Raw genomic sequence first — 26,235 nt, forward strand, 5'->3', positions numbered from 1 at the left:
TTCCACGAATGACTCACAGGTCTGTCAGAGTGAAGGCTTCAGCCCCGGCGTGGGAACTCAACGTGGTACTGACAAGGCTCATGGGGGCCGCCTTCGAACCTATGCATCAGGCCACTCTCAAGTTCCTTTCGTGGAAAGCGCCTTTTATTGTGGCCATCATCCCTGCCAGGAGGGTAGTTGAGATCCAGGCCCTGTCCTGCAAGCAGCCTTATCTGACTTTTCACATCACGAGGGTGGTGCTGCGGGCGCACCCTTCCTTCATGCCAAAGGTTCCGTCAGAATTCCATCTCAACAAACATTTGGTGTTGCCTGTGTTTTTTCCGACACCTTTGTCGCTGGCTGGAAGGACTTTGCACTCGCTGGATGTGGCGCGTGCTCTGAAGTTCTATGTGGCACGCACAAAGAGTTTATGGAAGATGTCTCAACCTTTCGTGAACTTTGGTCCTGTGAACCATGGGAAAGCTTGGTCCAAGGCTTCCATTTCCAGGTTGCTCTCCGCCTGTATTACACACTGTCACCGTTTGGCAAACCGACCAATGCCTGACCGGCTGAGAGCTCATTCCACCAGAGCGATCGCTGCGACGACTTCGTTCCTGTCTGGTGTGCCCCTGCTGGACATCTGCAGGGCTGCTATGTGGAGGTCTACACACACCTTCACAAGATTCTACAGCGTCGAAAGGGATTCCAGAGAGGACTCCAGGGTCGGCCAAGCAGTGCTACGCAACCTGTTCCCTTGAAGGTGAGCCTGTTCCGGAGGTAACAGTAATTGCTTCTGTTGAGCCTTGCCACCTCACGTTGTTGTGTATTTCTGTACTGCTATTCTTTATGTGAATCCATGCCAGACCCCATGCTGGAGAAGGAACAAGTTACATACCTGTAACTGTTGTACTCTTTCGTCCTGTCCCCTTTCCTCCATACTGCATGGGCGCCTCTCGTTAGGGAAGGGAGACGGAACCTTTTTCACCAGAAGAAATCTTCCCATTTAAATTTAGAGGTACGCGGGGGCGTAGCCCTGGGAGCATGCGCTCGCCTCACTCTGCCCACCGGCGCCAGTCCCCTTTTCCGCGTCAACAGGAACAGGCCCATTTCACCAGCGCTCCTGGGATTGTCTTCGGACATGTAATACCACGCGCTCTTCCCCGGATACTTTCTTCTGTCTTTCCTCCCCGATGCATTTCGACTTCAGCGGGCTTCAGCAGATGTCCAGCCTGCGAGGTGCTCTTCCCTACATCGGATCCCCACGTTCTTTGCCTCCGCTGCCTTGGCCTCGACCATGGATGGGAGGGTTGCACAAAATGCAAAGCACATTCTTTTTCGTGCTTTGACTAGCTGGGTGGACAGAGCTCTTCGAGAAGTCGCCCCCAGAGGACTTGAAGGACTTTTGTCAGTCATAAGTCAAGGCCTAAGGGAGGGCTGCTCTTTTCCAGTGCACCCCGCAAGGGCGACTTCTTCCCAAGGAAACGCCCAGACGGGAGGAACCGCTCAGTTTCTCACACCAGCACGGGTACCGAGGCTAATTCAGCTACCGGCGGCCAGGCCGAGGGGTCTGTAGATCCTTCCAGAGAGTGCTGAGAGACCGCAAGGTTCTTTTACCGGGTGTACACCTGAGGGGCTATGCACTTGTACCTGCAACATGGCAGAGGGGGCGCCTGTACCCAGCACTACCGGCAACTCTGCTGAGGGTGACATTCCTACCAGGCCTCGGCCTGAGGTGCAGGGTAGGTCTCATGCTCCATCGCCAAGAGTCCTGGAGGAGGCCGGGCCCAGTGAGCCAAGCACCATGACTTTGGCACGTGGCATGCAGCTCGACAAGATGGCCACCACGCCAGACAAGATGGCCGCCCGAGGAATGCAGCAGGTGGGAGAACGAGTTACAAGGTGGGACTGGTGTCAACCAGCTACGTGGCCTACAGTTTATCCTTCAGCAGCACAGGACAGGTTTACCCCGCAAACAGCTAGACAGAGTATGCAGCGGCATCAGCAGCCGTCCGCTACCTGTCAATATCACCTGCCAACCCACGGGCCTGCGACGACAGGTTCTTTGAAAAGTTCCTCATGCTCATGTCCTCAGATGGGGTCCTTCCTTAGGGATGTAATCATGGACATGCTCGCTCTGGCCCCTCCCCCTGCACCTATAGTTATTCCTCCTATAGCTCCAGCACTGCAGGCCCCGTTGCAGCCCCTGCTGCCACGCCGGCTCCTTCGATTCTGGCGCCCCTGCCTTCCACTGTTCAGGCGGTTCCGTACTAGCCTCTGCTGCAGCCTCCGGCTCCGGTCTCCACACCTCAGCCCTCGGCGCCCAGCACCCCTCCACTCGTTCCAGACAAGCCGGACACCCTGGTGGATGCAGACGAGGAAAAAGACCTCGACACACCATCAACAGTCTAGGCCTTCCACGAATGACTCACAGGTCTGGCAGAGTGAAGGCTTCAGCCCCAGCGTGGGAACTCAACGTGGTACTGACAAGGCTCATGGGGGCCGCCTTCGAACCTATGCATCAGGCCACTCTCAAGTTCCTTTCGTGGAAAACGCCTTTTATTGTGGCCATCATCCCTGCCAGGAGGGTAGTTGAGATCCAGGCCCTGTCCTGCAAGAGGCCTTATCTGACTTTTCACATCACGAGGGTGGTGCTGCGGGCGCACCCTTCCTTCATGCCAAAGGTTCCGTCAGAATTCCACCTCAACAAACATTTGGTGTTGCCTGTGTTTTTTCCGACACCTTTGTCGCTGGCTGGAAGGACTTTGCACTCGCTGGATGTGGCGCGTGCTCTGAAGTTCTATGTGGCACGCACAAAGAGTTTACGGAAGATGTCTCAACCTTTCGTGAACTTTGGTCCTGTGAACCATGGGAAAGCTTGGTCCAAGGCTTCCATTTCCAGGTTGCTCTCCGCCTGTATTACACACTGTCACCGTTTGGCAAACCGACCAATGCCTGACCGGCTGAGAGCTCATTCCACCAGAGCGATCGCTGCGACGACTTCGTTCCTGTCTGGTGTGCCCCTGCTGGACATCTGCAGGGCTGCTATGTGGAGGTCTACACACACCTTCACAAGATTCTACAGCGTCGAAAGGGATTCCAGAGAGGACTCCAGGGTCGGCCAAGCAGTGCTACGCAACCTGTTCCCTTGAAGGTGAGCCTGTTCCGGAGGTAACAGTAATTGCTTCTGTTGAGCCTTGCCACCTCACGTCGTTGTGTATTTCTGTACTGCTATTCTTTATGTGAATCCATGCCAGACCCCATGCTGGAGAAGGAACAAGTTACTTACCTGTAACTGTTGTACTCTTTCGTCCTGTCCCCTTTCCTCCAGACTGCATGGGCGCCTCTCGTTAGGGAAGGGAGACGGAACCTTTTTCACCAGAAGAAATCTTCCCATTTAAATTTAGAGGTATGCGGGGGCGTAGCCCTGGGAGCATGCGCTCGCCTCACTCTGCCCACCGGCGCCAGTCCCCTTTTCCGCGTCAACAGGAACAGGCCCATTTCACCAGCGCTCCTGGGATTGTCTTCGGACATGTAATACCACGCGCTCTTCCCCGGATACTTTCTTCTGTCTTTCCTCCCCGATGCATTTCGACTTCAGCGGGCTTCAGCAGATGTCCAGCCTGCGAGGTGCTCTTCCCTACATCGGATCCCCACGTTCTTTGCCTCCGCTGCCTTGGCCCCGACCATGGATGGGAGGGTTGCACAAAATGCAAAGCACATTCTTTGCGTGCTTTGACTAGCTAGGTGGACAGAGCTCTTCGAGAAGTCGCCCCCAGAGGACTTGAAGGACTTTTGTCAGTCATAAGTCAAGGCCTAAGGGAGGGCTGCTCTTTTCCAGTGCACCCCGCAAGGGCGACTTCTTCCCAAGGAAACGCCCAGACGGGAGGAACCGCTCAGTTTCTCACACCAGCACGGGTACCGAGGCTAATTCAGCTACCGGCGGCCAGGCCGAGGGGTCTGTAGATCCTTCCAGAGACAGTGCTGAGAGACCGCAAGGTTCTTTTACCGGGTGTACACCTGAGGGGCTATGCACTTGTACCTGCAACATGGCAGAGGGGGCGCCTGTACCCAGCACTACCGGCAACTCTGCTGAGGGTGACATTCCTACCAGGCCTCGGCCTGAGGTGCAGGGTAGGTCTCATGCTCCATCGCCAAGAGTCCTGGAGGAGGCCGGGCCCAGTGAGCCAAGCACCATGACTTTGGCACGTGGCATGCAGCTCGACAAGATGGCCACCACGCCAGACAAGATGGCCGCCCGAGGAATGCAGCAGGTGGGAGAACGAGTTACAAGGTGAGACTGGTGTCAACCAGCTACGTGGCCTACAGTTTAACCTTCAGCAGCACAGGACAGGTTTACCCCGCAAACAGCTAGACAGAGTATGCAGCGGCATCAGCAGCCGTCCGCTACCCGTCAATATCACCTGCCAACCCACGGGCCTGCGACGACAGGTTCTTTGAAAAGTTCCTCATGCTCATGTCCTCAGATGGGGTCCTTCCTTAGGGATGTAATCATGGACATGCTCGCTCTGGCCCCTCCCCCTGCACCTATAGTTATTCCTCCTATAGCTCCAGCACTGCAGGCCCGTTGCAGCCCCTGCTGCCACGCCGGCTCCTTCGATTCTGGCGCCCCTGCCTTCCACTGTTCAGGCGGTTCCGTACTAGCCTCTGCTGCAGCCTCCGGCTCCGGTCTCCACACCTCAGCCCTCGGCGCCCAGCACCCCTCCACTCGTTCCAGACAAGCCGGACACCCTGGTGGATGCAGATGAGAAAAAGACCTCGACACACCATCAACAGTCTAGGCCTTCCACGAATGACTCACAGGTCTGGCAGAGTGAAGGCTTCAGCCCCGGCGTGGGAACTCAACGTGGTACTGACAAGGCTCATGGGGGCCGCCTTCGAACCTATGCATCAGGCCACTCTCAAGTTCCTTTCGTGGAAAGCGCCTTTTATTGTGGCCATCATCCCTGCCAGGAGGGTAGTTGAGATCCAGGCCCTGTCCTGCAAGCAGCCTTATCTGACTTTTCACATCACGAGGGTGGTGCTGCGGGCGCACCCTTCCTTCATGCCAAAGGTTCCGTCAGAATTCCATCTCAACAAACATTTGGTGTTGCCTGTGTTTTTTCCGACACCTTTGTCGCTGGCTGGAAGGACTTTGCACTCGCTGGATGTGGCGCGTGCTATGAAGTTCTATGTGGCACGCACAAAGAGTTTACGGAAGATGTCTCAACCTTTCGTGAACTTTGGTCCTGTGAACCATGGGAAAGCTTGGTCCAAGGCTTCCATTTCCAGGTTGCTCTCCGCCTGTATTACACACTGTCACCGTTTGGCAAACCGACCAATGCCTGACCGGCTGAGAGCTCATTCCACCAGAGCGATCGCTGCGACGACTTCGTTCCTGTCTGGTGTGCCCCTGCTGGACATCTGCAGGGCTGCTATGTGGAGGTCTACACACACCTTCACAAGATTCTACAGCGTCGAAAGGGATTCCAGAGAGGACTCCAGGGTCGGCCAAGCAGTGCTACGCAACCTGTTCCCTTGAAGGTGAGCCTGTTCCGGAGGTAACAGTAATTGCTTCTGTTGAGCCTTGCCACCTCACGTCGTTGTGTATTTCTGTACTGCTATTTATTCTTTATGTGAATCCATGCCAGACCCCATGCTGGAGAAGGAACAAGTTACTTACCTGTAACTGTTGTACTCTTTCGTCCTGTCCCCTTTCCTCCATACTGCATGGGCGCCTCTCGTTAGGGAAGGGAGACGGAACCTTTTTCACCAGAAGAAATCTTCCCATTTAAATTTAGAGGCACGCGGGGGCGTAGCCCTGGGAGCATGCGCTCGCCTGACTCTGCCCACCGGCGCCAGTCCCCTTTTCCGCGTCAACAGGAACAGGCCCATTTCACCAGCGCTCCTGGGATTGTCTTCGGACATGTAATACCACGCGCTCTTCCCCGGATACTTTCTTCTGTCTTTCCTCCCCGATGCATTTCGACTTCAGCGTCTTCAGCAGATGTCCAGCCTGCGAGGTGCTCTTCCCTACATCGGATCCCCACGTTCTTTGCCTCCGCTGCCTTGGCCCCGACCATGGATGGGAGGGTTGCACAAAATGCAAAGCACATTCTTTGCGTGCTTTGACTAGCTAGGTGGACAGAGCTCTTCGAGAAGTCGCCCCCAGAGGACTTGAAGGACTTTTGTCAGTCATAAGTCAAGGCCTAAGGGAGGGCTGCTCTTTTCCAGTGCACCCCGCAAGGGCGACTTCTTCCCAAGGAAACGCCCAGACGGGAGGAACCGCTCAGTTTCTCACACCAGCACGGGTACCGAGGCTAATTCAGCTACCGGCCGCCAGGCCGAGGGGTCTGTAGATCCTTCCAGAGACAGTGCTGAGAGACCGCAAGGTTCTTTTACCGGGTGTACACCTGAGGGGCTTTGCACTTGTACCTGCAACATGGCAGAGGGGGCGCCTGTACCCAGCACTACCGGCAACTCTGCTGAGGGTGACATTCCTACCAGGCCTCGGCCTGAGGTGCAGGGTAGGTCTCATGCTCCATCGTCAAGAGTCCTGGAGGAGGCCGGGCCCAGTGAGCCAAGCACCATGACTTTGGCACGTGGCATGCAGCTCGACAAGATGGCCACCACGCCAGACAAGATGGCCGCCCGAGGAATGCAGCAGGTGGGAGAACGAGTTACAAGGTGGGACTGGTGTCAACCAGGTACGTGGCCTACAGTTTATCCTTCAGCAGCACAGGACAGGTTTACCCCGCAAACAGCTAGACAGAGTATGCAGCGGCATCAGCAGCTGTCCGCTACCCGTCAATATCACCTGCCAACCCACGGGCCTGCGACGACAGGTTCTTTGAAAAGTTCCTCATGCTCATGTCCTCAGAAGGGGTCCTTCCTTAGGGATGTAATCATGGACATGCTCGCTCTGGCCCCTCCCCCTGCACCTATAGTTATTCCTCCTATAGCTCCAGCACTGCAGGCCCCGTTGCAGCCCCTGCTGCCAAGCCGGCTCCTTCGATTCTGGCGCCCCTGCCTTCCACTGTTCAGGCGGTTCCGTACTAGCCTCTGCTGCAGCCTCCGGCTCCGGTCTCCACACCTCAGCCCTCGGCGCCCAGCACCCCTCCACTCGTTCCAGACAAGCCGGACACCCTGGTGGATGCAGATGAGAAAAAGACCTCGACACACCATCAACAGTCTAGGCCTTCCACGAATGACTCACAGGTCTGGCAGAGTGAAGGCTTCAGCCCCGGCGTGGGAACTCAACGTGGTACTGACTCATGGGGGCCGCCTTCGAACCTATGCATCAGGCCACTCTCAAGTTCCTTTCGTGGAAAGCGCCTTTTATTGTGGCCATCATCCCTGCCAGGAGGGTAGTTGAGATCCAGGCCCTGTCCTGCAAGCAGCCTTATCTGACTTTTCACATCACGAGGGTGGTGCTGCGGGCGCACCCTTCCTTCATGCCAAAGGTTCCGTCAGAATTCCATCTCAACAAACATTTGGTGTTGCCTGTGTTTTTTCCGACACCTTTGTCGCTGGCTGGAAGGACTTTGCACTCGCTGGATGTGGCGCGTGCTCTGAAGTTCTATGTGGCACGCACAAAGAGTTTACGGAAGATGTCTCAACCTTTCGTGAACTTTGGTCCTGTGAACCATGGGAAAGCTTGGTCCAAGGCTTCCATTTCCAGGTTGCTCTCCGCCTGTATTACACACTGTCACCGTTTGGCAAACCGACCAATGCCTGACCGGCTGAGAGCTCATTCCACCAGAGCGATCGCTGCGACGACTTCGTTCCTGTCTGGTGTGCCCCTGCTGGACATCTGCAGGGCTGCTATGTGGAGGTCTACACACACCTTCACAAGATTCTACAGCGTCGAAAGGGATTCCAGAGAGGACTCCAGGGTCGGCCAAGCAGTGCTACGCAACCTGTTCCCTTGAAGGTGAGCCTGTTCCGGAGGTAACAGTAATTGCTTCTGTTGAGCCTTGCCACCTCACGTTGTTGTGTATTTCTGTACTGCTATTCTTTATGTGAATCCATGCCAGACCCCATGCTGGAGAAGGAACAAGTTACATACCTGTAACTGTTGTACTCTTTCGTCCTGTCCCCTTTCCTCCATACTGCATGGGCGCCTCTCGTTAGGGAAGGGAGACGGAACCTTTTTCACCAGAAGAAATCTTCCCATTTAAATTTAGAGGTACGCGGGGGCGTAGCCCTGGGAGCATGCGCTCGCCTCACTCTGCCCACCGGCGCCAGTCCCCTTTTCCGCGTCAACAGGAACAGGCCCATTTCACCAGCGCTCCTGGGATTGTCTTCGGACATGTAATACCACGCGCTCTTCCCCGGATACTTTCTTCTGTCTTTCCTCCCCGATGCATTTCGACTTCAGCGGGCTTCAGCAGATGTCCAGCCTGCGAGGTGCTCTTCCCTACATCGGATCCCCACGTTCTTTGCCTCCGCTGCCTTGGCCTCGACCATGGATGGGAGGGTTGCACAAAATGCAAAGCACATTCTTTTTCGTGCTTTGACTAGCTGGGTGGACAGAGCTCTTCGAGAAGTCGCCCCCAGAGGACTTGAAGGACTTTTGTCAGTCATAAGTCAAGGCCTAAGGGAGGGCTGCTCTTTTCCAGTGCACCCCGCAAGGGCGACTTCTTCCCAAGGAAACGCCCAGACGGGAGGAACCGCTCAGTTTCTCACACCAGCACGGGTACCGAGGCTAATTCAGCTACCGGCGGCCAGGCCGAGGGGTCTGTAGATCCTTCCAGAGACAGTGCTGAGAGACCGCAAGGTTCTTTTACCGGGTGTACACCTGAGGGGCTATGCACTTGTACCTGCAACATGGCAGAGGGGCGCCTGTACCCAGCACTACCGGCAACTCTGCTGAGGGTGACATTCCTACCAGGCCTCGGCCTGAGGTGCAGGGTAGGTCTCATGCTCCATCGCCAAGAGTCCTGGAGGAGGCCGGGCCCAGTGAGCCAAGCACCATGACTTTGGCACGTGGCATGCAGCTCGACAAGATGGCCACCACGCCAGACAAGATGGCCGCCCGAGGAATGCAGCAGGTGGGAGAACGAGTTACAAGGTGGGACTGGTGTCAACCAGCTACGTGGCCTACAGTTTATCCTTCAGCAGCACAGGACAGGTTTACCCCGCAAACAGCTAGACAGAGTATGCAGCGGCATCAGCAGCCGTCCGCTACCTGTCAATATCACCTGCCAACCCACGGGCCTGCGACGACAGGTTCTTTGAAAAGTTCCTCATGCTCATGTCCTCAGATGGGGTCCTTCCTTAGGGATGTAATCATGGACATGCTCGCTCTGGCCCCTCCCCCTGCACCTATAGTTATTCCTCCTATAGCTCCAGCACTGCAGGCCCCGTTGCAGCCCCTGCTGCCACGCCGGCTCCTTCGATTCTGGCGCCCCTGCCTTCCACTGTTCAGGCGGTTCCGTACTAGCCTCTGCTGCAGCCTCCGGCTCCGGTCTCCACACCTCAGCCCTCGGCGCCCAGCACCCCTCCACTCGTTCCAGACAAGCCGGACACCCTGGTGGATGCAGACGAGGAAAAAGACCTCGACACACCATCAACAGTCTAGGCCTTCCACGAATGACTCACAGGTCTGGCAGAGTGAAGGCTTCAGCCCCGGCGTGGGAACTCAACGTGGTACTGACAAGGCTCATGGGGGCCGCCTTCGAACCTATGCATCAGGCCACTCTCAAGTTCCTTTCGTGGAAAACGCCTTTTATTGTGGCCATCATCCCTGCCAGGAGGGTAGTTGAGATCCAGGCCCTGTCCTGCAAGAGGCCTTATCTGACTTTTCACATCACGAGGGTGGTGCTGCGGGCGCACCCTTCCTTCATGCCAAAGGTTCCGTCAGAATTCCACCTCAACAAACATTTGGTGTTGCCTGTGTTTTTTCCGACACCTTTGTCGCTGGCTGGAAGGACTTTGCACTCGCTGGATGTGGCGCGTGCTCTGAAGTTCTATGTGGCACGCACAAAGAGTTTACGGAAGATGTCTCAACCTTTCGTGAACTTTGGTCCTGTGAACCATGGGAAAGCTTGGTCCAAGGCTTCCATTTCCAGGTGGCTCTCCGCCTGTATTACACACTGTCACCGTTTGGCAAACCGACCAATGCCTGACCGGCTGAGAGCTCATTCCACCAGAGCGATCGCTGCGACGACTTCGTTCCTGTCTGGTGTGCCCCTGCTGGACATCTGCAGGGCTGCTATGTGGAGGTCTACACACCTTCACAAGATTCTACAGCGTCGAAAGGGATTCCAGAGAGGACTCCAGGGTCGGCCAAGCAGTGCTACGCAACCTGTTCCCTTGAAGGTGAGCCTGTTCCGGAGGTAACAGTAATTGCTTCTGTTGAGCCTTGCCACCTCACGTCGTTGTGTATTTCTGTACTGCTATTCTTTATGTGAATCCATGCCAGACCCCATGCTGGAGAAGGAACAAGTTACTTACCTGTAACTGTTGTACTCTTTCGTCCTGTCCCCTTTCCTCCAGACTGCATGGGCGCCTCTCGTTAGGGAAGGGAGACGGAACCTTTTTCACCAGAAGAAATCTTCCCATTTAAATTTAGAGGTACGCGGGGGCGTAGCCCTGGGAGCATGCGCTCGCCTCACTCTGCCCACCGGCGCCAGTCCCCTTTTCCGCGTCAACAGGAACAGGCCCATTTCACCAGCGCTCCTGGGATTGTCTTCGGACATGTAATACCACGCGCTCTTCCCCGGATACTTTCTTCTGTCTTTCCTCCCCGATGCATTTCGACTTCAGCGGGCTTCAGCAGATGTCCAGCCTGCGAGGTGCTCTTCCCTACATCGGATCCCCACGTTGTTTGCCTCCGCTGCCTTGGCCCCGACCATGGATGGGAGGGTTGCACAAAATGCAAAGCACATTCTTTGCGTGCTTTGACTAGCTAGGTGGACAGAGCTCTTCGAGAAGTCGCCCCCAGAGGACTTGAAGGACTTTTGTCAGTCATAAGTCAAGGCCTAAGGGAGGGCTGCTCTTTTCCAGTGCACCCCGCAAGGGCGACTTCTTCCCAAGGAAACGCCCAGACGGGAGGAACCGCTCAGTTTCTCACACCAGCACGGGTACCGAGGCTAATTCAGCTACCGGCGGCCAGGCCGAGGGGTCTGTAGATCCTTCCAGAGACAGTGCTGAGAGACCGCAAGGTTCTTTTACCGGGTGTACACCTGAGGGGCTATGCACTTGTACCTGCAACATGGCAGAGGGGGCGCCTGTACCCAGCACTACCGGCAACTCTGCTGAGGGTGACATTCCTACCAGGCCTCGGCCTGAGGTGCAGGGTAGGTCTCATGCTCCATCGCCAAGAGTCCTGGAGGAGGCCGGGCCCAGTGAGCCAAGCACCATGACTTTGGCACGTGGCATGCAGCTCGACAAGATGGCCACCACGCCAGACAAGATGGCCGCCCGAGGAATGCAGCAGGTGGGAGAACGAGTTACAAGGTGAGACTGGTGTCAACCAGCTACGTGGCCTACAGTTTAACCTTCAGCAGCACAGGACAGGTTTACCCCGCAAACAGCTAGACAGAGTATGCAGCGGCATCAGCAGCCGTCCGCTACCCGTCAATATCACCTGCCAACCCACGGGCCTGCGACGACAGGTTCTTTGAAAAGTTCCTCATGCTCATGTCCTCAGATGGGGTCCTTCCTTAGGGATGTAATCATGGACATGCTCGCTCTGGCCCCTCCCCCTGCACCTATAGTTATTCCTCCTATAGCTCCAGCACTGCAGGCCCGTTGCAGCCCCTGCTGCCACGCCGGCTCCTTCGATTCTGGCGCCCCTGCCTTCCACTGTTCAGGCGGTTCTGTACTAGCCTCTGCTGCAGCCTCCGGCTCCGGTCTCCACACCTCAGCCCTCGGCGCCCAGCACCCCTCCACTCGTTCCAGACAAGCCGGACACCCTGGTGGATGCAGACGAGGAAAAAGACCTCGACACACCATCAACAGTCTAGGCCTTCCACGAATGACTCACAGGTCTGGCAGAGTGAAGGCTTCAGCCCCGGCGTGGGAACTCAACGTGGTACTGACAAGGCTCATGGGGGCCGCCTTCGAACCTATGCATCAGGCCACTCTCAAGTTCCTTTCGTGGAAAACGCCTTTTATTGTGGCCATCATCCCTGCCAGGAGGGTAGTTGAGATCCAGGCCCTGTCCTGCAAGCGGCCTTATCTGACTTTTCACCTCACGAGGGTGGTGCTGCGGGCGCACCCTTCCTTCATGCCAAAGGTTCCGTCAGAATTCCACCTCAACAAACATTTGGTGTTGCCTGTGTTTTTTCCGACACCTTTGTCGCTGGCTGGAAGGACTTTGCACTCGCTGGATGTGGCGCGTGCTCTGAAGTTCTATGTGGCACGCACAAAGAGTTTTTACGGAAGATGTCTCAACCTTTCGTGAACTTTGGTCCTGTGAACCATGGGAAAGCTTGGTCCAAGGCTTCCATTTCCAGGTTGCTCTCCGCCTGTATTACACACTGTCACCGTTTGGCAAACCGACCAATGCCTGACCGGCTGAGAGCTCATTCCACCAGAGCGATCGCTGTGACGACTTCGTTCCTGTCTGGTGTGCCCCTGCTGGACATCTGCAGGGCTGCTATGTGGAGGTCTACACACACCTTCACAAGATTCTACAGCGTCGAAAGGGATTCCAGAGAGGACTCCAGGGTCGGCCAAGCAGTGCTACGCAACCTGTTCCCTTGAAGGTGAGCCTGTTCCGGAGGTAACAGTAATTGCTTCTGTTGAGCCTTGCCACCTCACGTCGTTGTGTATTTCTGTACTGCTATTCTTTATGTGAATCCATGCCAGACCCCATGCTGGAGAAGGAACAAGTTACTTACCTGTAACTGTTGTACTCTTTCGTCCTGTCCCCTTTCCTCCATACTGCATGGGCGCCTCTCGTTAGGGAAGGGAGACGGAACCTTTTTCACCAGAAGAAATCTTCCCATTTAAATTTAGAGGTACGCGGGGGCGTAGCCCTGGGAGCATGCGCTCGCCTGACTCTGCCCACCGGCGCCAGTCCCCTTTTCCGCGTCAACAGGAACAGGCCCATTTCACCAGCGCTCCTGGGATTGTCTTCGGACGTGTAATACCACGCGCTCTTCCCCGGATACTTTCTTCTGTCTTTCCTCCCCGATGCATTTCGACTTCAGCGGGCTTCAGCAGATGTCCAGCCTGCGAGGTGCTCTTCCCTACATCGGATCCCCACGTTCTTTGCCTCCGCTGCCTTGGCCCCGACCATGGATGGGAGGGTTGCACAAAATGCAAAGCACATTCTTTGCGTGCTTTGACTAGCTAGGTGGACAGAGCTCTTCGAGAAGTCGCCCCCAGAGGACTTGAAGGACTTTTGTCAGTCATAAGTCAAGGCCTAAGGGAGGGCTGCTCTTTTCCAGTGCACCCCGCAAGGGCGACTTCTTCCCAAGGAAACGCCCAGACGGGAGGAACCGCTCAGTTTCTCACACCAGCACGGGTACCGAGGCTAATTCAGCTACCGGCGGCCAGGCCGAGGGGTCTGTAGATCCTTCCAGAGACAGTGCTGAGAGACCGCAAGGTTCTTTTACCGGGTGTACACCTGAGGGGCTATGCACTTGTACCTGCAACATGGCAGAGGGGGCGCCTGTACCCAGCACTACCGGCAACTCTGCTGAGGGTGACATTCCTACCACGGCTCGGCCTGAGGTACAGGGTAGGTCTCATGCTCCATCGCCAAGAGTCCTGGAGGAGGCCGGGCCCAGTGAGCCAAGCACCATGACTTTGGCACATGGCATGCAGCTCGACAAGATGGCCACCACGCCAGACAAGATGGCCGCCCGAGGAATGCAGCAGGTGGGAGAACGAGTTACAAGGTGGGACTGGTGTCAACCAGCTACGTGGCCTACAGTTTATCCTTCAGCAGCACAGGACAGGTTTACCCCGCAAACAGCTAGACAGAGTATGCAGCGGCATCAGCAGCCGTCCGCTACCCGTCAATATCACCTGCCAACCCACGGGCCTGCGACGACAGGTTCTTTGAAAAGTTCCTCATGCTCATGTCCTCAGATGGGGTCCTTCCTTAGGGATGTAATCATGGACATGCTCGCTCTGGCCCCTCCCCCTGCACCTATAGTTATTCCTCCTATAGCTCCAGCACTGCAGGCCCCGTTGCAGCCCCTGCTGCCACGCCGGCTCCTTCGATTCTGGCGCCCCTGCCTTCCACTGTTCAGGCGGTTCCGTACTAGCCTCTGCTGCAGCCTCCGGCTCCGGTCTCCACACCTCAGCCCTCGGCGCCCAGCACCCCTCCACTCGTTCCAGACAAGCCGGACACCCTGGTGGATGCAGACGAGGAAAAAGACCTCGACACACCATCAACAGTCTAGGCCTTCCACGAATGACTCACAGGTCTGGCAGAGTGAAGGCTTCAGCCCCGGCGTGGGAACTCAACGTGGTACTGACAAGGCTCATGGGGGCCGCCTTCGAACCTATGCATCAGGCCACTCTCAAGTTCCTTTCATGGAAAACGCCTTTTATTGTGGCCATCATCCCTGCCAGGAGGGTAGTTGAGATCCAGGCCCTGTCCTGCAAGCGGCCTTATCTGACTTTTCACATCACGTGGGTGGTGCTGCGGGCGCTCCCTTCCTTCGTGCCAAAGGTTCCGTCAGAATTCCACCTCAACAAACATTTGGTGTTGCCTGTGTTTTTTCCGACACCTTTGTCGCTGGCTGGAAGGACTTTGCACTCGCTGGATGTGGCACGTGCTCTGAAGTTCTATGTGGCACGCACAAAGAGTTTACGGAAGATGTCTCAACCTTTCGTGAACTTTGGTCCTGTGAACCATGGGAAAGCTTGGTCCAAGGCTTCCATTTCCAGGTGGCTCTCCGTCTGTATTACACACTGTCACCGTTTGGCAAACCGACCAATGCCTGACCGGCTGAGAGCTCATTCCACCAGAGCGATCGCTGCGACGACTTCGTTCCTGTCTGGTGTGCCCCTGCTGGACATCTGCAGGGCTGCTATGTGGAGGTCTACACACACCTTCACAAGATTCTACAGCGTCGAAAGGGATTCCAGAGAGGACTCCAGGGTCGGCCAAGCAGTGCTACGCAACCTGTTCCCTTGAAGGTTAGCCTGTTCCGGAGGTAACAGTAATTGCTTCTGTTGAGCCTTGCCACCTCACGTCGTTGTGTATTTCTGTACTGCTATTTATTCTTTATGTGAATCCATGCCAGACCCCATGCTGGAGAAGGAACAAGTTACTTACCTGTAACTGTTGTACTCTTTCGTCCTGTCCCCTTTCCTCCATACTGCATGGGCGCCTCTCGTTAGGGAAGGGAGACGGAACCTTTTTCACCAGAAGAAATCTTCCCATTTAAATTTAGAGGCACGCGGGGGTGTAGCCCTGGGAGCATGCGCTCGCCTGACTCTGCCCACCGGCGCCAGTCCCCTTTTCCGCGTCAACAGGAACAGGCCCATTTCACCAGCGCTCCTGGGATTGTCTTCGGACATGTAATACCACGCGCTCTTCCCCGGATACTTTCTTCTGTCTTTCCTCCCCGATGCATTTCGACTTCAGCGGGCTTCAGCAGATGTCCAGCCTGCGAGGTGCTCTTCCCTACATCGGATCCCCACGTTCTTTGACTCCGCTGCCTTGGCCCCGACCATGGATGGGAGGGTTGCACAAAATGCAAAGCACATTCTTTGCGTGCTTTGACTAGCTAGGTGGACAGAGCTCTTTGAGAAGTCGCCCCCAGAGGACTTGAAGGACTTTTGTCAGTCATAAGTCAAGGCCTAAGGGAGGGCTGCTCTTTTCCAGTGCACCCCGCAAGGGCGACTTCTTCCCAAGGAAACGCCCAGACGGGAGGAACCGCTCAGTTTCTCACACCAGCACGGGTACCGAGGCTAATTCAGCTACCGGCGGCCAGGCCGAGGGGTCTGTAGATCCTTCCAGAGACAGTGCTGAGAGACCGCAAGGTTCTTTTACCGGGTGTACACCTGAGGGGCTATGCACTTGTACCTGCAACATGGCAGAGGGGGCGCCTGTACCCAGCACTACCGGCAACTCTGCTGAGGGTGACATTCCTACCAGGCCTCGGCCTGAGGTGCAGGGTAGGTCTCATGCTCCATCGCCAAGAGTCCTGGAGGAGGCCGGGCCCAGTGAGCCAAGCACCATGACTTTGGCACGTGGCATGCAGCTCGACAAGATGGCCACCACGCCAGACAAGATGGCCGCCCGAGGAATGCAGCAGGTGGGAGAACGAGTTACAAGGTGGGACTGGTGTCAACCAGCTACGTGGCCTACAGTTTATCCTTCAGCAGCACAGGACAGGTTTACCCCGCAAACAGCTAGACAGAGTATGCAGCGGCATCAGCAGCCGTCCGCTACCCGTCAATATCACCTGCCAACCCACAGGCCTGCGACGACAGGTTCTTTGAAAAGTTCCTCATGCTCATGTCCTCAGATGGGAAGGACTGTAATCATGGACATGCTCGCTCTGGCCCCTCCCCCTGCACCTATAGTTATTCCTCCTATAGCTCCAGCACTGCAGGCCCCGTTGCAGCCCCTGCTGCCACGCCGGCTCCTTCGATTCTGGCGCCCCTGCCTTCCACTGTTCAGGCGGTTCCGTACTAGCCTCTGCTGCAGCCTCCGGCTCCGGTCTCCACACCTCAGCCCTCGGCGCCCAGCACCCCTCCACTCGTTCCAGACAAGCCGGACACCCTGGTGGATGCAGACGAGGAAAAAGACCTCGACACACCATCAACAGTCTAGGCCTTCCACGAATGACTCACAGGTCTGGCAGAGTGAAGGCTTCAGCCCCGGCGTGGGAACTCAACGTGGTACTGACAAGGCTCATGGGGGCCGCCTTCGAACCTATGCATCAGGCCACTCTCAAGTTCCTTTCGTGGAAAACGCCTTTTATTGTGGCCATCATCCCTGCCAGGAGGGTAGTTGAGATCCAGGCCCTGTCCTGCAAGCGGCCTTATCTGACTTTTCACATCACGAGGTGGTGCTGCGCTGCACCCTTCCTTCATGCCAAAGGTTCCGTCAGAATTCCACCTCAACAAACATTTGGTGTTGCCTGTGTTTTTTCCGACACCTTTGTCGCTGGCTGGAAGGACTTTGCACTCGCTGGATGTGGCGCGTGCTCTGAAGTTCTATGTGGCACGCACAAAGAGTTTACGGAAGATGTCTCAACCTTTCGTGAACTTTGGTCTTGTGAACCATGGGAAAGCTTGGTCCAAGGCTTCCATTTCCAGGTGGCTCTCCGCCTGTATTACACACTGTCACCGTTTGGCAAACCGACCAATGCCTGACCGGCTGAGAGCTCATTCCACCAGAGCGATCGCTGCGACGACTTCGTTCCTGTCTGGTGTGCCCCTGCTGGACATCTGCAGGGCTGCTATGTGGAGGTCTACACACACCTTCACAAGATTCTACAGCGTCGAAAGGGATTCCAGAGAGGACTCCAGGGTCGGCCAAGCAGTGCTACGCAACCTGTTCCCTTGAAGGTGAGCCTGTTCCGGAGGTAACAGTAATTGCTTCTGTTGAGCCTTGCCACCTCACGTCGTTGTGTATTTCTGTACTGCTATTCTTTATGTGAATCCATGCCAGACCCCATGCTGGAGAAGGAACAAGTTACTTACCTGTAACTGTTGTACTCTTTCGTCCTGTCCCCTTTCCTCCAGACTGCATGGGCGCCTCTCGTTAGGGAAGGGAGACGGAACCTTTTTCACCAGAAGAAATCTTCCCATTTAAATTTAGAGGTACGCGGGGGCGTAGCCCTGGGAGCATGCGCTCGCCTCACTCTGCCCACCGGCGCCAGTCCCCTTTTCCGCGTCAACAGGAACAGGCCCATTTCACCAGCGCTCCTGGGATTGTCTTCGGACATGTAATACCACGCGCTCTTCCCCGGATACTTTCTTCTGTCTTTCCTCCCCGATGCATTTCGACTTCAGCGGGCTTCAGCAGATGTCCAGCCTGCGAGGTGCTCTTCCCTACATCGGATCCCCACGTTCTTTGCCTCCGCTGCCTTGGCCCCGACCATGGATGGGAGGGTTGCACAAAATGCAAAGCACATTCTTTGCGTGCTTTGACTAGCTAGGTGGACAGAGCTCTTCGAGAAGTCGCCCCCAGAGGACTTGAAGGACTTTTGTCAGTCATAAGTCAAGGCCTAAGGGAGGGCTGCTCTTTTCCAGTGCACCCCGCAAGGGCGACTTCTTCCCAAGGAAACGCCCAGACGGGAGGAACCGCTCAGTTTCTCACACCAGCACGGGTACCAAGGCTAATTCAGCTACCGGCGGCCAGGCCGAGGGGTCTGTAGATCCTTCCAGAGACAGTGCTGAGAGACCGCAAGGTTCTTTTACCGGGTGTACACCTGAGGGGCTATGCACTTGTACCTGCAACATGGCAGAGGGGGCGCCTGTACCCAGCACTACCGGCAACTCTGCTGAGGGTGACATTCCTACCAGGCCTCGGCCTGAGGTGCAGGGTAGGTCTCATGCTCCATCGCCAAGAGTCCTGGAGGAGGCCGGGCCCAGTGAGCCAAGCACCATGACTTTGGCACGTGGCATGCAGCTCGACAAGATGGCCACCACGCCAGACAAGATGGCCGCCCGAGGAATGCAGCAGGTGGGAGAACGAGTTACAAGGTGAGACTGGTGTCAACCAGCTACGTGGCCTACAGTTTAACCTTCAGCAGCACAGGACAGGTTTACCCCGCAAACAGCTAGACAGAGTATGCAGCGGCATCAGCAGCCGTCCGCTACCCGTCAATATCACCTGCCAACCCACGGGCCTGCGACGACAGGTTCTTTGAAAAGTTCCTCATGCTCATGTCCTCAGATGGGGTCCTTCCTTAGGGATGTAATCATGGACATGCTCGCTCTGGCCCCTCCCCCTGCACCTATAGTTATTCCTCCTATAGCTCCAGCACTGCAGGCCCGTTGCAGCCCCTGCTGCCACGCCGGCTCCTTCGATTCTGGCGCCCCTGCCTTCCACTGTTCAGGCGGTTCCGTACTAGCCTCTGCTGCAGCCTCCGGCTCCGGTCTCCACACCTCAGCCCTCGGAGCCCAGCACCCCTCCACTCGTTCCAGACAAGCCGGACACCCTGGTGGATGCAGATGAGAAAAAGACCTCGACACACCATCAACAGTCTAGGCCTTCCACGAATGACTCACAGGTCTGGCAGAGTGAAGGCTTCAGCCCCGGCGTGGGAACTCAACGTGGTACTGACAAGGCTCATGGGGGCCGCCTTCGAACCTATGCATCAGGCCACTCTCAAGTTCCTTTCGTGGAAAGCGCCTTTTATTGTGGCCATCATCCCTGCCAGGAGGGTAGTTGAGATCCAGGCCCTGTCCTGCAAGCAGCCTTATCTGACTTTTCACATCACGAGGGTGGTGCTGCGGGCGCACCCTTCCTTCATGCCAAAGGTTCCGTCAGAATTCCATCTCAACAAACATTTGGTGTTGCCTGTGTTTTTTCCGACACCTTTGTCGCTGGCTGGAAGGACTTTGCACTCGCTGGATGTGGCGCGTGCTCTGAAGTTCTATGTGGCACGCACAAAGAGTTTACGGAAGATGTCTCAACCTTTCGTGAACTTTGGTCCTGTGAACCATGGGAAAGCTTGGTCCAAGGCTTCCATTTCCAGGTTGCTCTCCGCCTGTATTACACACTGTCACCGTTTGGCAAACCGACCAATGCCTGACCGGCTGAGAGCTCATTCCACCAGAGCGATCGCTGCGACGACTTCGTTCCTGTCTGGTGTGCCCCTGCTGGACATCTGCAGGGCTGCTATGTGGAGGTCTACACACACCTTCACAAGATTCTACAGCGTCGAAAGGGATTCCAGAGAGGACTCCAGGGTCGGCCAAGCAGTGCTACGCAACCTGTTCCCTTGAAGGTGAGCCTGTTCCGGAGGTAACAGTAATTGCTTCTGTTGAGCCTTGCCACCTCACGTCGTTGTGTATTTCTGTACTGCTATTCTTTATGTGAATCCATGCCAGACCCCATGCTGGAGAAGGAACAAGTTACATACCTGTAACTGTTGTACTCTTTCGTCCTGTCCCCTTTCCTCCATACTGCATTGGCGCCTCTCGTTGGGGAAGGGAGACGGAACCTTTTTCACCAGAAGAAATCTTCCCATTTAAATTTAGAGGTACGCGGGGGCGTAGCCCTGGGAGCATGCGCTCGCCTCACTCTGCCCACCGGCGCCAGTCCCCTTTTCCGCGTCAACAGGAACAGGCCCATTTCACCAGCGCTCCTGGGATTGTCTTCGGACATGTAATACCACGCGCTCTTCCCCGGATACTTTCTTCTGTCTTTCCTCCCCGATGCATTTCGACTTCAGCGGGCTTCAGCAGATGTCCAGCCTGCGAGGTGCTCTTCCCTACATCGGATCCCCACGTTCTTTGCCTCCGCTGCCTTGGCCCCGACCATGGATGGGAGGGTTGCACAAAATGCAAAGCACATTCTTTGCGTGCTTTGACTAGCTAGGTGGACAGAGCTCTTCGAGAAGTCGCCCCCAGAGGACTTGAAGGACTTTTGTCAGTAATAAGTCAAGGCCTAAGGGAGGGCTGCTCTTTTCCAGTGCACCCCGCAAGGGCGACTTCTTCCCAAGGAAACGCCCAGACGGGAGGAACCGCTCAGTTTCTCACACCAGCACGGGTACCGAGGCTAATTCAGCTACCGGCGGCCAGGCCGAGGGGTCTGTAGATCCTTCCAGAGACAGTGCTGAGAGACCGCAAGGTTCTTTTACCGGGTGTACACCTGAGGGGCTATGCACTTGTACCTGCAACATGGCAGAGGGGGCGCCTGTACCCAGCACTACCGGCAACTCTGCTGAGGGTGACAATCCTACCAGGCCTCGGCCTGAGGTGCAGGGTAGGTCTCATGCTCCATCGCCAAGAGTCCTGGAGGAGGCCGGGCCCAGTGAGCCAAGCACCATGACTTTGGCACATGGCATGCAGCTCGACAAGATGGCCACCACGCCAGACAAGATGGCCGCCCGAGGAATGCAGCAGGTGGGAGAACGAGTTACAAGGTGGGACTGGTGTCAACCAGGTACGTGGCCTACAGTTTATCCTTCAGCAGCACAGGACAGGTTTACCCCGCAAACAGCTAGACAGAGTATGCAGCGGCATCAGCTGCCGTCCGCTACCTGTCAATATCACCTGCCAACCCACGGGCCTGCGCCGACAGGTTCTTTGAAAAGTTCCTCATGCTCATGTCCTCAGATGGGGTCCTTCCTTAGGGATGTAATCATGGACATGCTCGCTCTGGCCCCTCCCCCTGCACCTATAGTTATTCCTCCTATAGCTCCAGCACTGCAGGCCCCGTTGCAGCCCCTGCTGCCACGCCGGCTCCTTCGATTCTGGCGCCCCTGCCTTCCACTGTTCAGGCGGTTCCGTACTAGCCTCTGCTGCAGCCTCCGGCTCCGGTCTCCACACCGCAGCCCTCGGCGCCCAGCACCCCTCCACTCGTTCCAGACAAGCCGGACACCCTGATGGATGCAGACGAGGAAAAAGACCTCGACACACCATCAACAGTCTAGGCCTTCCACGAATGACTCACAGGTCTGGCAGAGTGAAGGCTTCAGCCCCGGCGTGGGAACTCAACGTGGTACTGACAAGGCTCATGGGGGCCGCCTTCGAACCTATGCATCAGGCCACTCTCAAGTTCCTTTCGTGGAAAACGCCTTTTATTGTGGCCATCATCCCTGCCAGGAGGGTAGTTGAGATCCAGGCCCTGTCCTGCAAGCGGCCTTATCTGACTTTTCACATCACGAGGGTGGTGCTGCGGGCGCACCCTTCCTTCATGCCAAAGGTTCCATCAGAATTCCACCTCAACAAACATTTGGTGTTGCCTGTGTTTTTTCCGAAGAGTTTACGGAAGATGTCTCAACCTTTCGTGAACTTTGGTCCTGTGAACCATGGGAAAGCTTGGTCCAAGGCTTCCATTTCCAGGTGGCTCTCCGCCTGTATTACACACTGTCACCGTTTGGCAAACCGACCAATGCCTGACCGGCTGAGAGCTCATTCGACCAGAGCGATCGCTGCGACGACTTCGTTCCTGTCTGGTGTGCCCCTGCTGGACATCTGCAGGGCTGCTATGTGGAGGTCTACACACACCTTCACAAGATTCTACAGCGTCGAAAGGGATTCCAGAGAGGACTCCAGGGTCGGCCAAGCAGTGCTACGCAACCTGTTCCCTTGAAGGTGAGCCTGTTCCGGAGGTAACAGTAATTGCTTCTGTTGAGCCTTGCCACCTCACGTCGTTGTGTATTTCTGTACTGCTATTTATTCTTTATGTGAATCCATGCCAGACCCCATGCTGGAGAAGGAACAAGTTACTTACCTGTAACTGTTGTACTCCTTCCTCCTGTCCCCTTTCCTCCATACTGCATGGGCGCCTCTCGTTAGGGAAGGGAGACGGAACCTTTTTCACCAGAAGAAATCTTCCCATTTAAATTTAGAGGCACGCGGGGGCGTAGCCCTGGGAGCATGCGCTCGCCTGACTCTGCCCACCGGCGCCAGTCCCCTTTTCCGCGTCAACAGGAACAGGCCCATTTCACCAGCGCTCCTGGGATTGTCTTCGGACATGTAATACCACGCGCTCTTCCCCGGATACTTTCTTCTGTCTTTCCTCCCCGATGCATTTCGACTTCAGCGGGCTTCAGCAGATGTCCAGCCTGCGAGGTGCTCTTCCCTACATCGGATCCCCACGTTCTTTGCCTCCGCTGCCTTGGCCCCGACCATGGATGGGAGGGTTGCACAAAATGCAAAGCACATTCTTTGCGTGCTTTGACTAGCTAGGTGGACAGAGCTCTTCGAGAAGTCGCCCCCAGAGGACTTGAAGGACTTTTGTCAGTCATAAGTCAAGGCCTAAGGGAGGGCTGCTCTTTTCCAGTGCACCCCGCAAGGGCGACTTCTTCCCAAGGAAACGCCCAGACGGGAGGAACCGCTCAGTTTCTCACACCAGCACGGGTACCGAGGCTAATTGAGCTACCGGCGGCCAGGCCGAGGGGTCTGTAGATCCTTCCAGAGACAGTGCTGAGAGACCGCAAGGTTCTTTTACCGGGTGTACACCTGAGGGGCTATGCACTTGTACCTGCAACATGGCAGAGGGGGCGCCTGTACCCAGCACTACCGGCAACTCTGCTGAGGGTGACATTCCTACCAGGCCTCGGCCTGAGGTGCAGGGTAGGTCTCATGCTCCATCGCCAAGAGTCCTGGAGGAGGCCGGGCCCAGTAAGCCAAGCACCATGACTTTGGCACGTGGCATGCAGCTCGACAAGATGGCCACCACGCCAGACAAGATGGCCGCCCGAGGAATGCAGCAGGTGGGAGAACGAGTTACAAGGTGAGACTGGTGTCAACCAGCTACGTGGCCTACAGTTTAACCTTCAGCAGCACAGGACAGGTTTACCCCGCAAACAGCTAGACAGAGTATGCAGCGGCATCAGCAGCCGTCCGCTACCCGTCAATATCACCTGCCAACCCACGGGCCTGCGACGACAGGTTCTTTGAAAAGTTCCTCATGCTCATGTCCTCAGATGGGGTCCTTCCTTAGGGATGTAATCATGGACATGCTCGCTCTGTCCCCTCCCCCTGCATCTATAGTTATTCCTCCTATAGCTCCAGCACTGCAGGCCCGTTGCAGCCCCTGCTGCCACGCCGGCTCCTTCGATTCTGGCGCCCCTGCCTTCCACTGTTCAGGCGGTTCCGTACTAGCCTCTGCTGCAGCCTCCGGCTCCGGTCTCCACACCTCAGCCCTCGGCGCCCAGCACCCCTCCACTCGTTCCAGACAAGCCGGACACCCTGGTGGATGCAGACGAGGAAAAAGACCTCGACACACCATCAACAGTCTAGGCCTTCCACGAATGACTCACAGGTCTGGCAGAGTGAAGGCTTCAGCCCCGGCGTGGGAACTCAACGTGGTACTGACAAGGCTCATGGGGGCCGCCTTCGAACCTATGCATCAGGCCACTCTCAAGTTCCTTTCGTGGAAAACGCCTTTTATTGTGGCCATCATCACTGCCAGGAGGGTAGTTGAGATCCAGGCCCTGTCCTGCAAGCGGCCTTATCTGACTTTTCACCTCACGAGGGTGGTGCTGCGGGCGCACCCTTCCTTCATGCCAAAGGTTCCGTCAGAATTCCACCTCAACAAACATTTGGTGTTGCCTGTGTTTTTTCCGACACCTTTGTCGCTGGCTGGAAGGACTTTGCACTCGCTGGATGTGGCGCGTGCTCTGAAGTTCTATGTGGCACGCACAAAGAGTTTTTACGGAAGATGTCTCAACCTTTCGTGAACTTTGGTCCTGTGAACCATGGGAAAGCTTGGTCCAAGGCTTCCATTTCCAGGTTGCTCTCCGCCTGTATTACACACTGTCACCGTTTGGCAAACCGACCAATGCCTGACCGGCTGAGAGCTCATTCCACCAGAGCGATCGCTGCGACGACTTCGTTCCTGTCTGGTGTGCCCCTGCTGGACATCTGCAGGGCTGCTATGTGGAGGTCTACACACACCTTCACAAGATTCTACAGCGTCGAAAGGGATTCCAGAGAGGACTCCAGGGTCGGCCAAGCAGTGCTACGCAACCTGTTCCCTTGAAGGTGAGCCTGTTCCGGAGGTAACAGTTATTGCTTCTGTTGAGCCTTGCCACCTCACGTCGTTGTGTATTTCTGTACTGCTATTCTTTATGTGAATCCATGCCAGACCCCATGCTGGAGAAGGAACAAGTTACTTACCTGTAACTGTTGTACTCTTTCGTCCTGTCCCCTTTCCTCCATACTGCATGGGCGCCTCTCGTTAGGGAAGGGAGACGGAACCTTTTTCACCAGAAGAAATCTTCCCATTTAAATTTAGAGGTACGCGGGGGCGTAGCCCTGGGAGCATGCGCTCGCCTGACTCTGCCCACCGGCGCCAGTCCCCTTTTCCGCGTCAACAGGAACAGGCCCATTTCACCAGCGCTCCTGGGATTGTCTTCGGACGTGTAATACCACGCGCTCTTCCCCGGATACTTTCTTCTGTCTTTCCTCCCCGATGCATTTCGACTTCAGCGGGCTTCAGCAGATGTCCAGCCAGCGAGGTGCTCTTCCCTACATCGGATCCCCACGTTCTTTGCCTCCGCTGCCTTGGCCCCGACCATGGATGGGAGGGTTGCACAAAATGCAAAGCACATTCTTTGCGTGCTTTGACTAGCTAGGTGGACAGAGCTCTTCGAGAAGTCGCCCCCAGAGGACTTGAAGGACTTTTGTCAGTCATAAGTCAAGGCCTAAGGGAGGGCTGCTCTTTTCCAGTGCACCCCGCAAGGGCGACTTCTTCCCAAGGAAACGCCCAGACGGGAGGAACCGCTCAGTTTCTCACACCAGCACGGGTACCGAGGCTAATTCAGCTACCGGCGGCCAGGCCGAGGGGTCTGTAGATCCTTCCAGAGACAGTGCTGAGAGACCGCAAGGTTCTTTTACCGGGTGTACACCTGAGGGGCTATGCACTTGTACCTGCAACATGGCAGAGGGGGCGCCTGTACCCAGCACTACCGGCAACTCTGCTGAGGGTGACATTCCTACCAGGCCTCGGCCTGAGGTGCAGGGTAGGTCTCATGCTCCATCGCCAAGAGTCCTGGAGGAGGCCGGGCCCAGTGAGCCAAGCACCATGACTTTGGCACGTGGCATGCAGCTCGACAAGATGGCCACCACGCCAGACAAGATGGCCGCCCGAGGAATGCAGCAGGTGGGAGAACGAGTTACAAGGTGGGACTGGTGTCAACCAGCTACGTGGCCTACAGTTTATCCTTCAGCAGCACAGGACAGGTTTACCCCGCAAACAGCTAGACAGAGTATGCAGCGGCATCAGCAGCCGTCCGCTACCTGTCAATATCACCTGCCAACCCACGGGCCTGCGACGACAGGTTCTTTGAAAAGTTCCTCATGCTCATGTCCTCAGATGGGGTCCTTCCTTAGGGATGTAATCATGGACATGCTCGCTCTGGCCCCTCCCCCTGCACCTATAGTTATTCCTCCTATAGCTCCAGCACTGCAGGCCCCGTTGCAGCCCCTGCTGCCACGCCGGCTCCTTCGATTCTGGCGCCCCTGCCTTCCACTGTTCAGGCGGTTCCGTACTAGCCTCTGCTGCAGCCTCCGGCTCCGGTCTCCACACCTCAGCCCTCGGCGCCCAGCACCCCTCCACTCGTTCCAGACAAGCCGGACACCCTGGTGGATGCAGACGAGGAAAAAGACCTCGACACACCATCAACAGTCTAGGCCTTCCACGAATGA

This window comes from Ambystoma mexicanum, chromosome 2q, assembly GCF_040938575.1.
Source record: "Ambystoma mexicanum isolate Mex_15411 chromosome 2q, UKY_AmexF1_1, whole genome shotgun sequence".
NCBI classification, from domain to species: Eukaryota; Metazoa; Chordata; class Amphibia; order Caudata; family Ambystomatidae; genus Ambystoma; species Ambystoma mexicanum.